This window comes from Boleophthalmus pectinirostris, unplaced genomic scaffold (genome assembly GCF_026225935.1).
Source record: "Boleophthalmus pectinirostris isolate CB_2022bp ecotype Guang Dong unplaced genomic scaffold, ASM2622593v1 HiC_scaffold_17, whole genome shotgun sequence".
Classification (NCBI taxonomy): Eukaryota; Metazoa; Chordata; class Actinopteri; order Gobiiformes; family Gobiidae; genus Boleophthalmus; species Boleophthalmus pectinirostris.
The window spans coordinates 11,712,374-11,735,342 of NW_026571115.1; the positions used below are offsets into that span (position 1 = coordinate 11,712,374).

At 39.4% G+C, this 22,969-nt stretch overlaps 3 pseudogenes; 2 read left to right on the top strand and 1 right to left on the bottom strand.

Annotated features, from left to right (window-relative positions):
• Positions 1-754: 754 nt before the first annotated feature.
• On the bottom strand, positions 755-21,741 carry LOC110159278 (alpha-2,8-sialyltransferase 8F-like; annotated as a pseudogene).
• LOC129408765 (5S ribosomal RNA) lies at positions 5,208-5,325 on the top strand (annotated as a pseudogene).
• On the top strand, positions 9,298-9,415 carry LOC129408802 (5S ribosomal RNA; annotated as a pseudogene).
• Positions 21,742-22,969: the final 1,228 nt, after the last annotated feature.

Here is a 22,969-nt window from a genome sequence, read left to right on the forward strand (position 1 = left end):
TTACTTAGCCTCATTTAAAAATTAATGCTCTTGCTTTTGTTGGGTATGTTGGGTAAACGCCTTATATCCATACACCAAACTGATGTTAGCATAAGCTAACCTACCTGTTCTAAAGCATAGGCAACCCCTGTCCCGACATACCATCACTCCAACAGACCCCCGTTCTGTCATACCGTCATTTCGACAACCCTCCACCCCGACATGCTCCCATTCCAACACCGATGAACCAGGACTAAACCAGGACTAATTTTGAACGAGAGAGAAAGAAAGAGAGAACCGCCATCCCGTATTGGAGGGTATTTGGCGTAAAGCTCTGTGCCATTAGAGCACGCAGAGCTTTACGCACGCTGCTCTGTTGGCACGAGAGAGGCCACATACGCCTGACCTCCCTGCAGGTGAGAGCACGTTGGAGGTGCCAGGTTAATGAGTGCGTAAAAGTCCGCAACTTTAAGTGCGTGTACGAGGAGAATGAGCGCTGCAGCCGCCTCTTTATAAACGTTTATGAGTTTATAAGGGACAGACGCATTTCTGGGTCCTGTGTAAGCCGCTCTGTCCTCTATGACCAGGTATAATTCTAATCTTTTAGCCCTTATTCATGAAAATATATATACTGCTTCACTCTCGCCACACGCTGAGCTTCACAGCATGTTCTCGTGCGCCCTGGTCTTTGGTGACAGGTAATGAATGTCTACTGCTCCTGTTCATTCACAAAAAATTGGTCAAGCCCTTGGAGGCGTTACAAATACACATATCATTAATTTAAGAACTGAACATTTATTTACCAATAGTGAGATTTTTATCATTTTTATCTCACGTAATACATTCAGTGTGGGTGGATCTAAGACATTAGAGGTATTTCACTTTTTCAAAATAAAGAATAAATTGAACAGAGGAGTGTATTACAACATTAGCCACTGGATAGGAAATTCATGGCATTTTGAACATTGTCCCAACAAACATTAACATTCATAGTAATAAATATGATATAAACATTTACAACATTTCCATCTTCTGGTTTAGTGCAAATGTGGCTGCTTTAAGATGTAGCACCAATCTCTTCTCTTTGCCAGTGGTTCTCCAAAGATGGCCCAAGACCCAAATTTAGACTCTAAAAAGACTTGTACCAGTCAAAGTCTTTGTTTGTAGACTAGAGTTTGAATGTTCTCCTTGAGTCTGTATGGTCAGACTGAACATTTTTCAACCTTGTCCCACTCGCATGTAACCCACAGTAGGACTATGGGATTGATGATGTCACTTACGGGTCTAAATCCCCCACCACAAACTGTATAAAAAATGTGCACTAAGAGAGTGTGATGTCACCCACGGCGTTCAGCTCCACTTAAATGAAGCTCCCAATGCTAAGGGTTACAGGAGCGACTCTGGAGCCTCCGGATCATGAAATCATGACTGAAGTGGTTAAATGTGCCCGCCCTTCTCTCCGGAAAGCGGGAAGGGGGTTTACTTAGCAATGAAAGGCACCAGCTGTCAATCAAAAATGTTGCTAACATTAGAGAAAGCGACCTCAGGGAATAAAGGTATCTGATTGGTCGGTTATTTATATGCATATGTTGATTTAGGGACAAAATAGCAAAATGAAAATGCCAAGCTCACAGCAGTAGGTACAGAGAGAGGATCCTAATGTAAGTCAATTGGAGCCAGGGTGAGAAGGAGCCAGAAGAGCTCACCAGCGCACTTCCTATTTGGAGCGCAGTGGCTAGCACTTTAGCTATGTCCATTCATATATATGCTCCCCCATGGAGTTTTGTTTTGTTTTTTTTAACCACAAATGGTATCAAATATGTAAATAAAGTAGTTATAATCTAGATTACCAGAATGCCAGAATGCAATCCCTTTTTAATGTGAAATGCTAAAAAATTTGAAAATTGTAAATGTGTCTATTGTTTTAATCAACTGATGCACATTGGGCCCGGAAGTGACATCATGCTTAATAACCCTATAAGAGGACGGAGCTGTCATAGAGATGATCCAAACATTGACCGACAAGAGCAATGATGGCTATGTGGCTTTTTATCTTCCAAAGAATAAAGCCACAGGAGACTGCAGGCGGGAAGGAAGCTGCTTCACCGTGCCAAGACAAACATATGATGAAACATATATATGATGAAATCTGTAAATAACAACAGACATTATAAACAGTTAGATAAATATGAAAATATGCACTGTGCATATCTCAGAGGGACAAAGGACAATATGAAAATACATTTCCTCTGGAGGATAGCTGAGTGCTCCCCTATTAGAGAGGGGGACGTGTTCAGAAGGAGGGCTAAAGCAGACACAAATTAATGCAAGAGTGGATGTTTCAGAAACAATGACCTTCTCCGAAACATATGCAGAAATAAAAACTGTGAAACTGAGCAAGTAGTGACCAGGCAGACTTGAGAACCACTGGTGTTTACTTTTTATGGAGCTCAGCAGTGACCGCTTGCTCTTACTCTGGAGGTTAATTTTTCATATTTTTTTCCCATAGACTTTTCGAAAAGAGTTCAAAGTTCATCGCAGAGGCTACTATCCATAAAGTGGTTGTCCAAAAGATACATTTACCACATATAAAATTTCAGAAACAGTTTATAAATAACTTTTAAAATCTTTTTTAAACTTTTTTCCTGAAAGTCTAGGAGAAAGATGAATGGGAAAGTTAGTTCCAGAACTGGGAGGGCAGTCACTGTTGAGCTCCATAATCAATTCAGTCGTGCATTACTTCTGTGTTCCTTCATTCCAGGCAGTTCAGGGCAGTTTCTGAGGTGGGCACTGTCCCAGGTGAACCTTGAGCACCCCTTCATGATGCAACTTTAGCAAGAGCTCAAACTCGGCCGGCATGGCGTGGAACTTCTTCTTCGTTTGTCTATCGTCATAGTAGTGATTTGTCAGCGGCGCAAGTCCGTATGGGTGATTACTAAAGGGCCAAAATCCGTAGAGGTGCACATTGTTACAGACTTCCAGTGCTAAACTAGCCATGATTAGCCCCGTGCTGAGGCGAATCGCTCGCAGGCCCCGTGAACGCCAAAACACAGCCAATTTTTGGAGGTATTCGGGGGTGGAAGAAAATGGGGCGGATTGGGCTCCCAAAGTCCTCAATGGAGAAAAAGGCCCGCATGGACAGGGGCGTGTTGTGGCTGAAGGAGAAGGCTGGAATAAGCAGCATCGCCTTTCCATAGACGTTTAGACTGTTCACAAACGGACGCCGGCGACCCATCAGACCCCCATATCTGAAAGCAACAACACATGAATTACCTTCGCTTCGTAAGGTGTGGCTTATTGATACTTCACAGTGACAGTACTCTGGGGGTGTTCTACATGTATCTATTGCAGGAAGGTTCAACAGTTATCATGGTGACACAATGCACAAAATAAGCAAAGCATAAGCAAAAATATTTTAAGATTTGAAATGGATTTTAATAACACATATTCATGAGCCTGTGATCAATATGAGCACTTGTTGAAACTTGTTTAAGCACACAAATCATCTCTTTTGTTGTACCTTCAACCAAGTCAACTCTTCCTGGTCAAATTGTGATAAAATAAAACTCTAATAAAGTCTGACTTGAGCAACAGAGTTTGAGTAGGGCTTTCACTTCAGTATAGTTTGTTCTTTTACTGTTATCTGGGTTTATTTTCTAACATTCTAACATCTATTTTTGAAAAGAATTGTCATGCGTGTAAAAAAAAAAAAAAAACACTGAACAGTCACTATTGTTGGAAAGGTATTTACATAATTAAATAATAATAGATTTTTCATAGATTTTTATTTAAATTAATGGACATCTTTTTGCTTTTTTTAAACCAATTAGTTTATTCTGGAATTCACACTTCACTGTGATTGGTTATACTGACTGAAAGCTTTTTTGGTAACATTACATAAGAAAAAAGATTAAATTAAATGTGACTGTAATAATCACAAAAGTGTGTTCACTCACTTCTCTGTAAATATACTGGGGTTTGCTGTTACTATGTCTGTCTTGTTGCCCACATGTTTCCTGTAGTCATTTTCTAAAGGAGGGAGGTTACATCTGAAAAGTAAAAGAAGAAAATAATCCAATTTTTTTTTTTTATTCTATAATAATAATTTATGTTTTAAAGATGTGCTTACCTGATCACAAATTGGGTGGAGTCTATGGCCTCTCCACAGCTGCTATTGGCCAGAATCCCTCCATTCCCAACAACAGCACATGTGTCCAGACTTTTGTTGGAAAAAGGGTTGCCCTACAGATAACAACAAAAAAGAATTACAATTTCAAAATTTTTTTCACCACAACATATGGTGAGGTATTTTTAATCAAACTCTATTTGAACAATTGTAGGACATTTAATAATTATGTAATTTGTTTGTTGGTCAGGTGGTTTCAATAATGTGTTAACCATTATTTTAAAGAATTTTTTTGTGTTTTTATTATCTTAAATGTCATATATTATTTTAAATCTACTCATTCACACATGTTTGAGTAACTCTACATCTCCTACATCTCTAGTGAAAGTGTTTTAAAACACACTGGAGTGTTTTCTATTTGTAAGAAGAACTCAGCCTAAAAATGCAGGATGTTTGTGTTAAACATGTGTGAATGAAACAAAATGCAAATCCAGGCATGTTTGTGATGAGGAAAAACAACATTATAACAAACCAGAAAGTAGCATAATAACCTCCTTTCTCTTTCTGAACAACATTTTGACATAATATTTGCTACTATAAATTCTTCATTAAGTTTAAATTATTAAGGAAGTTTATTACACTGAGTTAGTTGATGTTTTTGCTTATTTAAGCTGTATTGGTGCGTGCTGGTTTGTGTTGAGTTTGTGGTTTATGTATTAGACACATTACTTCTGCTTTGCAAAATAACTGCGCATGAACTGGAAAGAGATGATGTCAGAAGAGAGACAAAAAAGGAAGTCATTGCTGTTTATGCAACGAAACCACAAACAATCATCTGACAACTTACTTTTATGAATTGAATGTAGACTCTCTTAAACTGAGGATATGATTAGACTGTATTGCCTCATGACATAAATGTGTCCTCTGTATTTGATGTTTCAATCAATGCCACAATCAGGGGGTGGACAAGGAGCATTGTCGAGAAAACCCTATGGCAGATCTTCACCTTTATTTGCATACAAACCATATTAAAATTCTAAACCAGGACTAGACCAGGGTGAAACCAGGACAAGAACAGTACTAAACCAAGTCTACAACAGAACAATGTGGCCATACCGGCTTGCCAAAGCCTGATCCCATCAGATCTCAGAAGCTAAGCAAGGCCGGGCCTGGTTAGTACTTGGATGGGTGACCGCTGAGAAAATCAGGTGCCACAGAGGGGTGTGAGTTGCAAAAACTGTCATTGTGTCCTTAGACAAGACACTTCACCCATATTGCCCTGTATGAAAGTGGTGTATCCATGAGTCATGGTGGTGGTTGGAGGGACTGATGCCCCAGGGCAGCTGTGACTACAATAGTAGCTTACCATCACCGGGTGTGGAGAAAAAGAATAATGAATCTATAAATGCTCTGTAAAGTGTCTTTGTGACATATGTCTGTGAAAAAGCGATATATAAATAAAGACTTGCTTACAATAAATGCTCTCCAAACCAAGTGTGTAATTAATTTAAGATGATCTAATTAAAAATGTTGTACTGTTTGATGTCCACTCAAAGTGTGTATTTTAATCAAAAATAAATACATAAAATGCAAAGAAAAAGTTGTGAGTATACTAGAACGTACGATTTGCCTACAGGTCTAAACAGCTTAAAGTCTTGTATCCAACTCTCATCCAAGTAACTGTAACATAACTTCTTCATGCTTTTTTTTTTTTTCTTTTTTCTTGATAATCCATCTTGTTTAGCTCCGGCTGAATGTGATTGGTCCTGCACCATCAGTGGTGTGAATCCAATCACAGGGCAGCACTACGGCGAGCAAAACAAAACAAACATGGCAGCACTGACCAACACAGTGGAAATATGGAATTTTTGTTTGTGGAAAAATAAAAACATGCACAGGGAAGTGCTTTGTGCATTCGTGGGCTACATATCAGAACCAGAATCTGAGGAAGAAGTTTTACTTCTCTCTTTTTTTTTTTCTTTTTTTTTTTTTTTGTGCTTTTGACTCCTATAGTTCCTCTCTGAATTACCCAAAGGAAAAACTAATTATTCAACATTAGAGGTTGGGAAATATAATTATCTCAGTTGAAATTTTGAAAAGCATTAGTCAGACAGCAAAAAAACTGTGTAATTAATATTTTACTGTAAATTTTATGATTTTCCGTACTCTTACCTTTTTCATGCTGATGTTTTGCTCAATAAAGAATTTGGGTAATAGCTCTTAGTTTTCAGTTCAAGTTTAATGGACCAAGCTTTGCTATAATTTACAGTTACATCCTGTTCTACTTTGATTTAGTCCTTAGATAAGTTCTTTAAAGGTCCCATACACTATATTATGATCTTTTTTATGCTGTTTCTTCAACACAAACATACCATTCAGTGACACATGTTTAACACACAACCCCTGTGTATTTATTTAGAGTTCTCCTCTTAGACCAAAACACTCTGTTCCACCTTGTGATGTAATGTGGTAATACAAGAAGTGCTTCATTGTGTTTTTAAACTCCATACAAGGTGGAACAGAGCATTTTGAGCTTTGGAGATGTAGACAGGCTAATAATAATAAAGGGTTACATGTGTGAATGAAACAAAATACAACTCTGGGTATGTTTTTAAGGTGTTAACAACATTAGAACACGGCTTAAAGCTCACAGGAATACATTTTGTATAATACAGGAGGACCTTTATAGATGATACTTTGAAAACATGTTTAGAATTATCTGCAGTGCAATACCATCTGATATAGTAGCCAGGTTGTTTTTGGGGGGGTGGAGATGTTGAAGCAATATTTGGTCATATTTACCTTGAGATATCTGTGCCCTGTCCAAACAAACCAGCATGTTTTTGTGGGGGGCAGTGCTCAGTAAAAGTGTGATCCTCTTACCAAAAATAAACTGCACGAGGTTTTGTGTATCAGACCACATGTGAGCAGAAAGTTCACCTGCTTGACCCTCAACAGGAAGGAAGAGTACCAAAGAGAAAACTACTACTACTTTTACTACTACTATGAACCTATGTCTACCGTCCCAATACTAACAACCACTATACCAGGCTACCACTGACATTTCTAATACTCCTGGAAACCTCATTCCTTCTATCACTATTTGAAGTACACAATTACTAGTACCACCACTTGGATTGGACTTCTGTTGTGAATAGTACAAGTACTACTACTACTACCATCCTACCATCCTCACTTCTACTACTGCTACTATGACTTCCACAGAACTATCTTTCTCAAACTGAGTTTTATCGTTGTGTCCTCTCCTCCTATAAGTATTTCATCTATTTCTGTATATTAAAAATGGTAGAGTACATAAGAATTTCACTACATTGTACTGCATGTATGTGTTTAAACCAGTCATACTGGCTTGTCAAAGCCTGATCTTATCAGATCTCAGAAGCTAAGCCGTACCTGGATTGTGCTTGGATGGGAGACAACTGGGAACACCAGGTACCACAGTGGGGCGCCAGTGTCAAAAACTCATTGTGTCCTTAGGCAAGACACTTCACCCACATTACATAGAATCAAAGTGGTATAATGGTGGTGGTCGAAGGGGCAGAGTGGCAGCCTTGCTTCCATCAGCCTGCTGCAGGACAGCTGTGGCTACACTAGTGTAACCGGGTGAGTAGTTTTCCTACCGTGGTGCGTCCGTGAATGCATCCACCTGCGCGTTCGCTGTGTGTGGCTCCCAGCGTCACTGATTAACGATTAGAAAAGGCTGCGCATGCCGTAGTGTGGCAGTTGGGGCTTTTGGTGGCTTGTGAACACGGCATGTGTAAGTACCGGAGTTGTTCTTTCAAGTGTTTCTCTTAGAATTTAATGTGATGTTTCTGGTTACTACGTTTAAAGGCGTGTGTCATCTGGATCAGGCGGTGGTGACGGCGGCCACTCCTAACACGCCTGGCCCCATGTAGGGTACTCTCCTAAAATCCAGGTAGAGGCTCTGAGTGGTGTATGTTTGGGGGTGGTGGCATTTGATGGCATGTGTTGGTAATCAGTGTCTTTCTGTGTGGCAGATTACTCTGCTGCTGTTTGTTTCTGCTCTCAGATTCTCTTGATATTGTCTCGTAAATCTCAAGTTCTCTCGCAAAGTATGATTCCATAGTTCCTTTTATCTGTACAGTTAGTGTACTTGCTATAGTGTATATTTATTGGCTGGGGCGGCTTGTGCAATGGTGCAATGTAGTAGCACCTTGCACTTTAAAACCTCTAAAGTCGCAGCACTTAAGACCACGCACCTAGCACTTTAAATCTAAAAGAAATATTCTACAGCACCTTTTTTAATGTGTACTTTTTAAAATGTGTAAAATGAACTGTTTTAATATTGTTAACTAAACTAAAATAAAGATTTATTCTTTTTTTTTCACTATTTACTGCCTTTGTTCTATGTTTTAGCCAGACTTACCTGTGTTATAATTAAATACATGAAAGTGCTGCTACACTAGTATCTTACCATCACCGAGTAAGGAGTAAAATGAAGACTGCTCTGTAAAGTGCTTTGGGGGTCATGAAAGACACTGTATAAAGGCAGTGATTAATACATAAAATAAATAAAATATAAATTATGTTATGTTATGTTACCACCACCTCACTGGAACTCCTACTACCACTAACCTACTACTTCTATCTACTACTTGTATTACTGGTAGTACCATTAGTACTACTACCAGTAGTACTGCTCCACACCTTTAGGAAAGTGTTGAACAGGTCCTGGTTGACATGTATGCTTTTCCTCTTCTCTCCGTCGTAAACAAGTTTTGTTCCCAGCGGAGTGTTGGTCTGTGTGACGATGGACTTATGAAAACCATTGCACCTGGAGCTCAGCTGAGACCTGTGGACGGCAGAGAAACAAATGTGACCAAGGCTAATAGGCAGAGGGATGTAGAGTAGTCAAAGATTTTACTCAGTTTGAGGTACGTTATTTTAAAATAATATTACCCAAGAAGTAGTAGAGTTAAAAGGTATTTTGGACAAACTACAATTCAAGTAAGAGTAACTTAAAGAGCAACTCTGGGATATTCTGAAGTTAATGTAATTTGAATACTAATAATAATATTAATACTAATAGTAATAATAATGATAATACACAAAATCTGGTATTTTTATAGGATAGACAAAAAAGAGAAACAATATGAAGGAGAAGTGCAAAAATCACAAATGTTCAAATAACTTCATAATGTCAATATAAAGTTTCTGGCCATACCGGCTTGTAAAAGCCTGATCCCGTCAGATCTCAGAAGCTAAGCAAGGCCAGGCCTGGTTAGTACTTGGATGGCAGACCACTGGGAAAATCAGGTGCCACAGTGGGCGCCAGTGGTAATAACTGTCGTTGTGTCCTTAGGCAAGGCACTTCAACCACTTTGCCTAGTATGAATGTGGTGTGTGTGTGTGAGTGGTGGTCAGAGGGACCGATGGCGACGATTGGCATGGCAGCCGCGCATCTGTCAGTCTGAACCAGGGCAGCTGTGGCTACAATAGTAGCTTACCATCACCAGGTATAGAGTGAATGAATAATTCTCTGAAAAGTGTCTTTGTGACAAAAATGTCTGTGAAATAAAGACTTACTTACTTATGGTCAAAGTATGCTACTAGAAAAGTACTTACTTATGGTAAGTAAATGTGAGGTACCCACCTGTTAATAGGCTGTGTTCACGTTATATAATTTAATGATGATCTATTTTCAGATGGAGGGCAGGGCCTATTTAACTCCTCAAACTTCCTATTTAACTCTTATGGTTTAAGGTCCTGATAGCAATGTAATCCTGTTTTTGACTGAAATTTCCAAAGCCACTGTGAAAAGAGTAATTTCACTCACTTATGCTGACAGAGGCCTTCATGCCAGTTTTTATTTCAGTAATATTAACCATAAATCAGCAAATCAATAATGTTACAGTTTCACATTTGTTTATTTTATTTGAGACGGGGACAGTGCACAATTTTTTCATTAACCTTAACTGTGTCCTCCTGCTCAATTTTAAACTTTATTTTTTAATTTTAAACTTAGAATAAAAGTTTAAAATAGGATAAAGGTGCAATGTGTAACTTCTCTGGTGGAGGGTCCATCAAATGCTTTTCCCCATGGAGATGTTATTGGTTTGTCTGGAATGTTTCACAGTATGGTATTAAACCTTTCTATCTCCATGGAGACCAAACCAGACCAAGTTACAGGTCAGGTTTGCGGAGAGGCGACCCTGCTCACAGTCAGAATGCCTGTTTTTTTTAGGTATTTTTGAGCTATAAAACCACCTGTAATTGAATAAATGTAAGGCAGAGCTGTTTAATGTCATACTGAGGAACTTTCCAGACAGAACAGTGAGAAACAGGCACATGACAGACACCCAAACAAAAAGTTACAGAGTATGCCTTTTAAAACTAGACACATAAGAAGGGATTTGAAAATAGAGTTGGCCTGGAGCATTACATCACCAAAGCAACAGGAACAATGGCTGCAGTGAACAGGGGTCAAAGGTGAGAAACAAGATTTGAGCAACAAATAAATACCAACAGTCCCTTTGATTAGCTCTCATTTGATTATAGCCTTTATAATTAGACTTTTCTCAAATGAGGTCAGGTAGCTCTGTAATCCTGGTGAGTCAGATACATAGTGGTTTTGTGTTTTGTTCCTTAAAATCACAGTTTCCACTTCTGCTTCCATTTAGTACAAGTACAGGGAAGAGTCTGTAAATAGCAGAAGCACGGTTGAGTTGTACCTGAATTTAATGAAGTTGTCCTCTTGTTTTTTCCAGGCCAGAGAATAATTTTTCACCACTTGAGCGATGATTTCACTGTGAACAAGACAAGAATCAAATCATGTAATTTCATAATGACGTTACAGAGGAGGATTATTAGGTTTTCGTAGCGTTCACATCTATGCTGTCATGCTGAATGCAATTTTAAATTAGTCAAGATATAAATTGAACTGCTCCAAGTATGTTTTTGCAATGTTACAGCATAAATTGTTGGCAATTTCAAACTCATTATACTGACTTTGTTTCATTGGGCAAGACACTTCATGCAGTGTCTTGAATAGTATGAATGTGGTGTGTGTGAGTGATTGATGGTAGCTGAAAGGGCCATTGGCACAGATTGGCAGCCTTGTTTTTGTCAATCTACCCCAGGGCAGATGTGACTACAACAGCACCGCCAAATGTGGAGTGAATAAATAATACAGTGAACACAGGAAAAAGTGGAATGTTAAAATTGACTCTCCCAGAATCAATTTGAACATTTTCTCAGGGTTTATATGAGTTTATATGAGTTAATTTAACATTTTTGGAAATATTATCAAAGTAAGACTTGACCAAAGTTCCTGTTTAACCCCAAAATCAAGAGTTATATTAATGTTATGAGAGTAAATGGATAACACTGTGTAGGGTTATCCTAATTTAGCTAAACAACACACAGAGGCGTTTTATTTTTTTACACTTTTAGTTAATTTAAGATGAAAATATGTATAAAACTGGTTCAAACTTCTTCTCTCGTGGGAGTGAAGTGCCAAATTATCACTAACGGAAGTTGAATTTAACTCTCAAATAGTTTCAGAAAACACTTTTTGTGTTAAAAACAAATCTGAAATATTTTACCCTGAAATTTGAACCCTCCAGGTTTTGCTGTGTAAAACCATTAAAGATGTATTTGAGAAAAATGTGCTTGTCCCACTACAAATATATTGTATTGAAGTCAAAAGATGTTTACTGGGTGCTGTTCACATCTAATTAGAAAGTATTTTATTGTCAGGAAGTGCATATTAGCATTCTAGTTATTGTTAGCTTTCCCTGCCCCTGAAAGCTGTGGTGAATAATTAAGATGCTATAATATGGCCAACTGTTTCAAATAAATTTCAGTTTCTCATGTTTTTTAAGACAATCAGAATCAAGCACAGCGACTTTAAGTACATTAAAAGGTCTTGTTTAAATCCAAGCTATTATTATTTTGCATAAGATGTCTCAAGTTGAAGTACCTGCAGCCACCACAGTTGTCAGTGTCAGAGTTCTTTTGTGAAGAGGGTCTCCGAGGCTCAATTTTACTGCAGAGAAAGAAAGAGAAGAAGGGAAGGGGGAGAGAGAGAGAGAGGTCAGATAAAACGATCATCTCATTACATAGGCCTGGCTCCAGTTCCTGTTCATCATGACTTGTCCATTATTTACATCTGAGCTGAGGGGAAAATGTTATCTGACAGAACAGCAGACATTCAACTCAATGTTTATTTCATTAAGAACTCACTTCTGCTTCTTAGCATCAGAGGGAAACCATAGATGTAGAAAACTGGCATGGTATATTTATCCAAAAGGCAGACCGAGCAGCAGAGAGACACATGTTTCTAGTAAACTCCAGTGTATCATCTCAGATTTACACAAAGATAAGATTAAACCAACACAGAATAAATCATTTATGACAAGGCTTCTGTGGTTAGATGATAACATGATAACATGGACATAATAAAGATATTGATGAGAAGTTGTTAAAGGTGCACCATATATTTAATGCTGCTTTTATTCTCTCCACAGATCTGACTTGTAACTTGCTCTTAACATTACCTGCGAACATTACAAATAAAGAAATAACTCATTCAGAGAGACAAATGAGTGTTTGGTCTTCCAACAGAAAAAGCTACAGTGCACATTCAAGATACCATTAAGGCTAAATATTGCTTATATCTGGATAAAGATATGTGGATATATTAATGGTTCAGTCTTGACTTTGCACCTGATGCCATTCCCTGATAGCCAGGCTTGCTCCACCTATTGCCTCTGCTCAATTTCTTTTCTCTCCAGCGACTAGGTCAGGAATCAGAATACATTATGTGCTGGCAACAATTCCCAAGAGGGAAGATTTAAAGCCGGAACAAAGAGAATGTTTGGTGAATTTTATCAAGGGGAAAGATGTTATTGCTCTTCTTCCTACAGGATTTGGGAAAAGCTTAATACAGTGGGTATGGAAAGTATTCATATTGCAGCCATTTGCTAAAATCATTCAAGCTATTTTTTTTTCCTCATTAATGTACACACAGCACCGCATATTGACAGAGAAACACACAATTATTGACATTTTTGCAGATTTATTAAAAAAGAAAAACTGAAATATCACAGAGCCATAAGAATTCAGACCCTTTGTTCAGTATTTAGTAGAAGCACCTTTTGAGCCAATACAGCCATGAGTCTTTTTGGGAATGATGCAACAAGTTTTTCACACCTGGATTTGGAGATCCTTTGCCATTCTTCCTTGCAGAGCCTCTCCAGTTCTGTCAGGTTGGATGGTGAACATTGGTGGACTGACATTTTCAGGTTTCTCCAGAGATACTCAATTGGGTTTAAGTCAGGGCTCTGACTGGGCCATTCTAGAACAGTCACGGAGTTGTCCTGAAGCCACTCCTTCGTTAATTTAGCTGTGTGCTTAGGGTCATTGTCTTGTTGGAAGGTGAACCTTCGGCCCAGTCTGAGGTCCTGAGCACCCTGGAGAAGGTTTTCGTCCAGGATATCCCTGTACATGGCCACATTCATCTTTCTGTCGATTTCAACCAGTCATCCTGCCTCTGCAGTGAAAAACACCCCCACAGCCTGATGCTGCCACCACCATGCTTCACTGTAGGGACTGTATTGGAAAGGTGATGTGCAGTCCCTGGTTTTCTACACACATTCCACTTAGAATTAAGGCCAAAAAGTTCTACCTTGGTCTCATAAGACCAGAGAATCTTATTTCTCACCATCTTGGAGTCCTTCAGGTGTTTTTTTTTTTAGCAAACTCCATGTGGGTTTTCATGTGTCTTGCACTGAGGAGAGGCTTCTGTCAGGCCGCTCTGCCATAAAGCCCCGACTGGTGGAGAGCTGCAGTGATGGTTGACTTTCTAGAACTTTCTCCTATCTCCCGACTGCATCTCTGGAGCTCAGCCACAGTGATCTTTGGGTTCTTCTTTACCTCTCTCACCAAGGCTCTTCTCTCCCGATTGCTCAGTTTAGCTGGGCGGCCAGCTCGAGGAAGGGTTCTGGTCGTCCCAAACATGCTCCGTTTAAGGATTATGGAGGCCACTGTGCTTTTAGGGACCTTATGTGTAGCAGACATTTTTTGTAACCTTGGCCAGATCTGTGCCTTGCCACAATTCTGTCTCTGAGCTCTTCAGGCAGTTCCTTTGACCTCATGATTCTCATTTGCTCTGACATGCACGGTGAGCCACGGTGAGGTCTTTTATTTTCTTCTCTTTTTCTTTTTTAATAAATCTGCAAAAATGTCAATAATTTTGTGTTTCTCTGTCAATATGCTTTGCTGTGTGTACATTAATGAGGGAAAAAAATTTAAGGGGGGGCTGAATACTTCCCGTACCCACTGTATACCAGTTAGTCCCGTTAGCGGCACATTACATACGTCATGACCAAATGGCAGCAGTTGGTTAAATAAAAAAAGTACCTGCCTACTGTTAAGCTAACGAATCCTAATACTGCAAGGTCAGACAGTTTCCACGAAGTGAAACCGGCTGATGAATCAGGCTAATTCCCTGAGTGTATGAAACAAAATGAAAGCACTACTCTGTTCAAAGCTCTGTTACTTAAATTGTATTAATCACAGGCTCCTTGAACTCAAGTATTTTTTTTTTTTACTTGAGTTTTCAAACTATCTTAATATTGATCTTAATATGTACGTTTTGTCACCATGGCAATTGCTGAACATCCCCTCCACTAGAGGTGCATGTAAAACATGCCCAGCGTGATGTCACTGCAAAGTCTCAATAAGGTGTTGGACTGCCCTTATCGTGCATACAAAACAATAGGAAGTAACTTTGGAAACAGAAATGTATTGTTCCAGTTATTTCAATAGCAACTGGTCAATTCTCTGTTGTATAATTCTCTGTTGATTCACTTGCTCATTCATTTACTGAAGGGTCCCTTTGACCTGCACACATCTTTACAGTTTAACACAGTAGATACATGTCTGTATTTGGACTTTGGAGGTGCCCCAGAGACAACGCATGAGCTTTAGAGCTGGTGAAGCAAAGTGCAGTAGGCTCAAAAATGTTGATGGGCACTAGGCTGCTTATATTTTCTTTACAAACAATATGGCGTTGAAATCTCCATAGAGACAAGCAGGGGATGCCACCAGATCTAAGTTGCAGATCTGTGGAGAGGCGAGTCCACTCACAAAAAAAAGTTTACATTTTTTGTTTATTTTCTAATAACAACATCTGCAATTGAATAAATGCAAGATAGAGAGGTTTAGTGACATACAGTGGCACCACAGACTGTATAAAGAAGTGGACTAAGTGAGTGTGACCCCATAACGCGCCACCCAAATGAAACTCATGATGCTAGTGGTTACAGGGGCCAATTTAGAACCAGCCTCTATATTATGAATCAGATTTTTTTATGGACAAAATGGCAAAACGGCAAAACAAAACAAAACAAACAAAAAAACACCAGGATCATGTAGAGTGGGTTAATATGAACATTTTAAGACCAAAATGGCACGTCTCACTGCAGCAGTTGCAGAGAGAGGAACGACTCTATTCCTGTGTAAGTCAGTGAGAGGCAGGGTCAGAAAGAGGCAGAAGCACCCACATTCAAACTTCAGCTTCAGTCCATTTCGACTGTCTGTGTTTGCTAATGTATGCATTGTGTCTTCATGGTAACTATTGAATGCTCTGCCAGTACACGTACTGTAGAACACCCCTAGTGTGATGTCACTGCAAAGAATAAATTACTTTTACTAATTTCTGTATAAAATTAGACTGTAAGTCTTCGACAGCAGTAAAGATGCCTTTCCACACTTGACTTTTACACAGTAGACAAGACCCACATGTTTTGCTTTGATAAATGAACAACCCACAAACCCAAACCACGTGCCTAGACCTTTGCCACTTTGACATGTTTCGTGTAGATTTGCATGTCTCTGCTTACTTTGACTTCCTGTTATTATAAATTCAACACCACAGCTTTCACAGAAAAATGATTTTCAGTGGTTGATGTTGAATCATTTTAGGGTTAAGTCAGATCACACTGCTGAGATTCAGAGTGCTAAAGGAGCAGTATGTAACTACATACATTTAATGCCATACTGTGGAACGTTCCAAGCTGAAGAAACAACAGTTCCATGGAGACAAGCAGGCAGTGGGCCCCCACACCAGAAAAGTTGCACAGTACACATTTAAGGGATTGCAGTAGTTGCTAGTTGTAAAGGTGATAATTATAGTTGTGACATTCTGCATGTATGTCATGGTGACACAACGCACACATTATCAAACAGCCAAAAAAGCTTTAAGATGGTTAGAAAACTCAAGAAAAAATACAAAAAGGGTTTAAACAACAACATTGTCAGGAACCTGTGATCAGTACAAGCGTTCCTCACCAAAGGGACTAACTGAAAAACTGTTGGCTAATGCTAGTTGTGTTTAACAGCACAAATAAGATCACCTGTTGTAGTTCTAACTATGACAGTTCTTTCCGACTGTGCTAAAACAAATCTCAGATTAACAGACACAGACAGAGCAGTGTCTACAGTTAGCATAACACCCCAGGGAATATTGGTAACATCAGTTGCAAAGTACCAGTGGGGTGTGAATACAACAGTAGCAGTAATATCATCTGTAAAAGTATGCAGTGCAGGCTTCAATTAACCTGAGTCATCAGCCGCCAGCCAGTTTCACTTCGTTAAAACCGTCTGACGAGGGTAGGTGGGTACTTTTTAAAAAAAAAATTTATTTAACCAATCACTGCTATTTATGGTCATGACGTATTGAATGTGCCACTAACATGGCTGACTGGTATATTAAGCTTTTCCCAAATCCCGTAGGAAAAAGGGCAATTCCCTTGATCAAATTCACCAAACATTCTCTTTGTTCCGGCTTTAAATCCTCAATTTCAGGAATCTTTGACAACTCAGAATGTATGGCTCTTCGCTGATTGGCTGGTGCCCAAACTTGCACTTCTTGCAAACTGTCTGTAAAGCTAACTGGAAGCACTACTCTCTCAGAAGCTCTGTTACTCTGTTAGACTTTAATCTGATCTTTACTTTAACAAAATCTGATCAGAAAGAGCCAACTTACAGATGCATGTAAAACACTCTAAGCGCGGAGTCATTGCAAAGTATCAATATTTATTTTCAAACTTTTTTTTTTATCACAGAATGAATGAACATAACAACATACTATACCTTATTATTTTCATATGTACATTTTCATTAACACATACCATAATTAGTGACAGATTTTCCAATGTTTCTGCTACTGTGTCGCTATAGCAACACCCCCACTATTAAAATACAGTTCTTAATGTACTGTATATCCCTACTTAATCCCTTTTGTCTGGTTTGAGGTGCTGCATTAGTGTTGCCTGCCTGGTTTCATATTTCATCTGCAAACTAAATCTCAAAGCAGTAGGTTTATGGACATATAAAAAAAAATACAATTTAACTATTTCTTGGTTCAATTGTGAAAAAGTTCATGATTCAGTGTCTTCCTCAATGTTTTTGGTATAGGCCCAGGGCAAGTATTTAGTTAGTTATTTAGTTTTGTCTAATCCAAATATGGTGTTCGCTTGGGGGACGTTTACTATTCTGATGAAAAAAAAAAATTTCACATTGTTATTTTAAATCTAACAGTTGTATTCTGAATATTACATCCAAAGCACAAGAACGCCTATTATTGTGGACAACAACTATTGACAAAAACTGTAATTAATTTAATTGATCAATGCTTGAGTTTTTGCCCCTCTCTAATAAGGCTACTGCTTAACATGCATTTCAAACATGTACAGTATATGTATATGTATATGTATTATATGTAAAAACATCAGCAATAATCACATTTAAAGACATCACAACCTGTTCCCAGTCACTTGTCACTGTAAGATTAAAGTCTAACTTGAGTAACAGACTCTCAGACAGAGCAGTGCCCTGTGTTAGCACCCCCAGTGAATGTTGACATGGTGACTATAAAACATGAATATGAAATATTAATAGTAGGTTATAAGTGTTATAGAGTATCAGTAGTAGCATTAACAGTGATGGCAATCGCAGTAGCCTATAAGCAGTAATAGTTGTTGTAATAGTAGGCGTTGTAGTTGTACATGTGCCAGATCTGAGCTGTCCTTACCTCCTGTACCCTACACCCTGTTCTTACCCCTCTCCTCCCTCTGCTGCCACGCTAAGCTACTATCCCGTTAGCTACAACAACCCCTGTCATGTATGACCCAAATATGAACCGAACTGGACTATCTAAGCAAATGGCTGTTTAGATTTGAAAGACCCAAGGAAACGCTGGAATGTGTAGAAGCCACTTGGATGAGCTGTGATACGTCTTTACTCTAAAACTTTTGTCCAACTGAAAGAATTTAATTTCTTTTGCTATTGAAAAACACAAGTTTAAAACTGATTTCAGCTTCTGGTATTAAACTGTTGAACTGGGGCATCCAATAGGCATGAAGACATCTTATTGTTGTGTTTAACTGAAAAACAACAACGTATTGATACTTAGCAGCTAATGTCATCAAAATTCCCTTGGAGTATGAATCTAACTGTAGGCACTGCTCTGTCTGAAGCTCTATTACTCAAGTTAGACTTTAATTTTAGTTTTGTTTTAACACAATCTGACTGATTTGGCTGGAACTGCAAAGTACTGCAAAGGCCTAATTTAAATTAAGTTATATCAGTGCTAGATTCTGACTTCTAAAGTGACCAAGTCAAGTGGCCAAACTGTTAATTCTGTTGTTTTGTTCAAAATGAAATCGTGGCCCTATGTAAACTAGTTTGCTATTTCATGGTAATTGAGAATTGTAAAGTGGATTATAATGCAAAATCATGGTTAAAATAAGCCAAGATCTTAATAATATTTTCTTATTATTTCACCCATAGTACTTTCCAAAATATACTTTTATCCCAGTTGTAATTAGCCTGTGGTATAAGATGACATTTAAACTTGTACATTATTTTATAAACAGGAACAATAACGACTTGTCACAGTCACGGCATTTATTTACACCCAAAACACAAAACATGAGCTGTCAGGCAGCTCTACTTTAACTACTGCTACTATATAGCGATTATTGTACAATCAAAGGCACTTTACAAACAATAAATGGTATCAGGCTAAATGTTCTTGCAAAGTAGTATTAGTTATAGTAGTAGTTGAAGCTGTGGGAGTAATAGAGGTAGTGTTTTATCAGTAGTAGTAGCACTACTAGTCGTAGCTGTGGTTAAGCAGTAAAACACAAAGGAAAGGTATACTAATGGCCGCCACACACTGCAGGGTTTTTCTGTCTTAAATGATTTTGGTGACAAAAAGTGTGCACCACAGACATGAGGAGAATCTTATGCGACTTAAAATCTTCGATCACAAAGACTGCAGGGGGATATGGGTGAGGACCACAGGCTACACACTTCTGAGCGCACCTTGTGTCTGCTGTTTCCTGTCACAATAAAACCACTCACGTTGAGACTCTTAAGTGTTCAAAAGATCAAAGTAATGCACTTCTAGTTTAGATACAAGTCAAAACTTAGTTATTATTATTTGTGAAATGTGTTGCACTACTTCAGCTACGCGATTCTTAATGCAAAGATGGTTGTTATTAAAGTACAGAGGAAGTAGAGTCACTATCTCTAATCTGCAGCTTTGCCCCTTTGCAAGCTGCGTAGATATAAACAGACACATGAGAAATTACTGTCACCTTTTTACTTTTAAAGAACGCTTCAAACTGGATTAATAGCGCTGTTTTGTGGACTGGGGGTTATTATTTGCGGAGGACAAGTTCTGTGGGTAATGTGGTTAAGATGCTGCTGTTTATATTTTAAACTTTACGAGAGGTGCGTAATAATTATTTTCCCTATTTCTTGACTTTTTCTCTTGCGTCTCTGTGTCTGTCACTTCTATGCTCCTGACGGTCTGTTTTATTGGCTTTTGCCGTAGCATTGCTGATGTTTGCTGGTTGCAATCTGACAGAGCATCTCAGAGTCACACTGTCACCACACACAAGGAGCGCAGAGGCTACAAAATCGCAAGCAAGGACACATTTGGCTGCGTTCAGACTGCAGCCTGAAGTGACCCAAATCCGATTTTTTGGCTTCTATGTGACCTGTATCCGATCTTTTAATGACAGTCTGAACGGCACAGATCCGAATTTTTCAAATGCGACCCAGGCCACTTGGATATGTGGTCCTGAATCCGATACATATCCGATCTTTTGACATGCGACTTCAGTCTGAACGACCAAAGCACATCCATCCGACCTACACGCCATTAACAAGCGATAAACGTCACTATTCTGCGCTGAAGCAGGCGGAAACTGGAACTGTAAAATCGCCAGGTGCTCAATGCTCGCGACCATATTTGGACAACTTCCGTAAACACAGAGCACGCTCGCTGCGGTGGACGCATGGGGTTGACGTCATCGTGTCCTCCAGTGCGCATGCGGGACACTTTCGGGCCGTTTACCGTTCACACTGAAGTCACAGACAAGTCGCATTTAATTGGCAATGTGAACGACCTCGCAAAAACATCGGATTTCACAAAAAAATCGGAATTGAGCATTAAGCCCTGCAGTCTGAACGTCGGGTCACCCTTCCCGAACTCAGGGAGAAACAAATCGCAACCAAAGTCGTGCAAATTCTGTTGTAGTGTATGGCGCCCTTTAGTAATATTTTGGTAGCGGTGGCAGTAGTTAGCAGTAATGGATACAAGTAGCAGTAGTAGTAGCACTAGTAGAAATAAAGTGTATGGTAGTAAAAATGGCAGTAGTATCATTGTAGTAGCTCTAGTAGTGGTAATAGTAGGTTAGAAACTGTGTTTTAAAACTCCCGCACTTTGACTAGAATCCTTTGGAGAGCTTTGGAATCACCAATCTTTACTGAACTAAAGCTAAAAGGTAGCTGTTAACTTGAAACCTGCCCCTTAAAGACATCACAAGGTGGAAGAGCTCTGAAAATGTAGACAGGCCAATAAACCAGGATTACTCAAACATGTGTGAATGAAACAAAACACAGCTCCAGGTATGTAGTAGTAGGTTAAAAGTTGTAGTTGTGGCTTGTAGTAGCAGATGTAGTAGGAGTGGCAATGGCAGTAGTATTGTAGTGGTAGCCCAGTAGTAGTAGTAACACTGATAGCAGTTGTAATGTGAAGTACTAGGCCTAGTAATAGTAGTAGTAAAAGTAGTATTTACCTTTCATTATACGTGTACCAGATGAGTGTTGTAAGCAGACTCAGCAGGAGGACAATCGTCAGCATGAAAGAGAACAGAGATCTAAGCTGTCCCACCATGCCTCCCCTGTGCCCCCCCTTCTTACCCCTCTGTCTCCCTCTGTTACCCCTGCCCCGCGAAGCTCCTGCCCCGTTAGCTACAACCACCGCTGTCTGTGGAAACTGTTAAATCTGTCCCTTCACCTCTCCTACCCCTCACCCTCTTCTTCCTGTCTCACTTTCTCACTCTTTTTTCACTCTTGTTTGGACAAGCATAGTGTTCCAAGTTTCTTCTCTGCTCTACTTCCTGGTTTGCGTCCAAGTTAGAAATATTTTCAGTCCAGTTTTTGGTGCCAAGTTGAAGCCACAAAAAGCCCTTGTTGCAAGCGCTTCATCCTTGTTAGCTATATGGGGCAAACTGACCATTCCTGCCCCTTTTACTTGGTCGTATGTGATTCTCCGCCCCCCAAGTTCTTTCTATGAGCGCTGTGCTGACCCCTCCCACCACGTCCATCCCCCGCCCCCACAGTAGCCCTCTCCTTCCCCCTTGAACTCAAAGCAGGCAGTAACATGAGTGGCCAGTCCTGAATTAGACTGACTATAGGCTACATGATGTGGAAGTGAAAACATTCATCATGCAAACATAGGGGGGTTTTGCGTATGACTTCACATAGATTTAGTACATGAATTATGAAGTGAAAGTAGGAGAAGGAGTAGGGGGTAGTAGAAGCAGTAGTTAAAGTAGAGATTGTAGTAGTTGCAGTAGCAGACCAGTAATAGATTTTAGAAGTAGCAGCAGTAGATGAAAAAGCTGTAGAAGTTACTAATAATGCCCCTTGTATCAATAAAGTTTGTTTAAAGTTTAAAGTTTGTGCTTTGAATGCTGTCTCTATTCGGAAGTCCCCTCACACTCATCATACCTTGTTCATATAGCAGAGTATAGGAGGTGTACTTTCCCTGTCTCATCCTGCAGTTTCTTGTCTGTGATTCTTTGCAAATTTTTGTATTCAAAAAAATGTTGTCTATGAAGTATTTTTAGTTAGATTGCGTTCAAACAGTGGGGTGACCGGGTTTTCTCTGTCACTGGCCCCAAACTCTGGAACAAACTGGCCCTCGACATGCAGACTATCACAGACTTTGGCCTGTTTAAATCCAGGCTCAAAATTTGTCTATTCAGACTGTCGTTTAACACTGAGTAATGCGGGGACAATTCACACAACTTGCATTATGTCATTTTTCTTGTGGAGTGTCCACTACCTGCCACAATCTCCATGGCGATGTTATTTCTTTGCCTGGAATGTTCCACAGTACAAGATAAGACTTCAACACCTTGAAAAACATGCATTGTAAGTTATTTTCACTGCATTTGCTAGATACGTGTTTCTGAGGGAAATTAGAGGATGTTGTGGAGGTTAAGGACAGGAAGTCTTCTCCCAGTGGGACAGCAGCCTGCAGCAGTCCATCCTGATGAGAGAAACACAGAGACGATCAGGCCAAAATACACAAATGTAACTGACATGGAGAACCACACCTCGTTCTGCGGCACGGCTCCTCTGTAATTTCACTTTTCATTGTAGAACGACGCACAGAGTCCCTCTAAACCAGGATAATGATAGCTGCCATGAGAAGAAGAGCAGAGTAAGCCAAACGCTGCCTCAACAACCACAAACAAAAACACAAGTTCCCTCTCAGACTACTGGACATTAGCT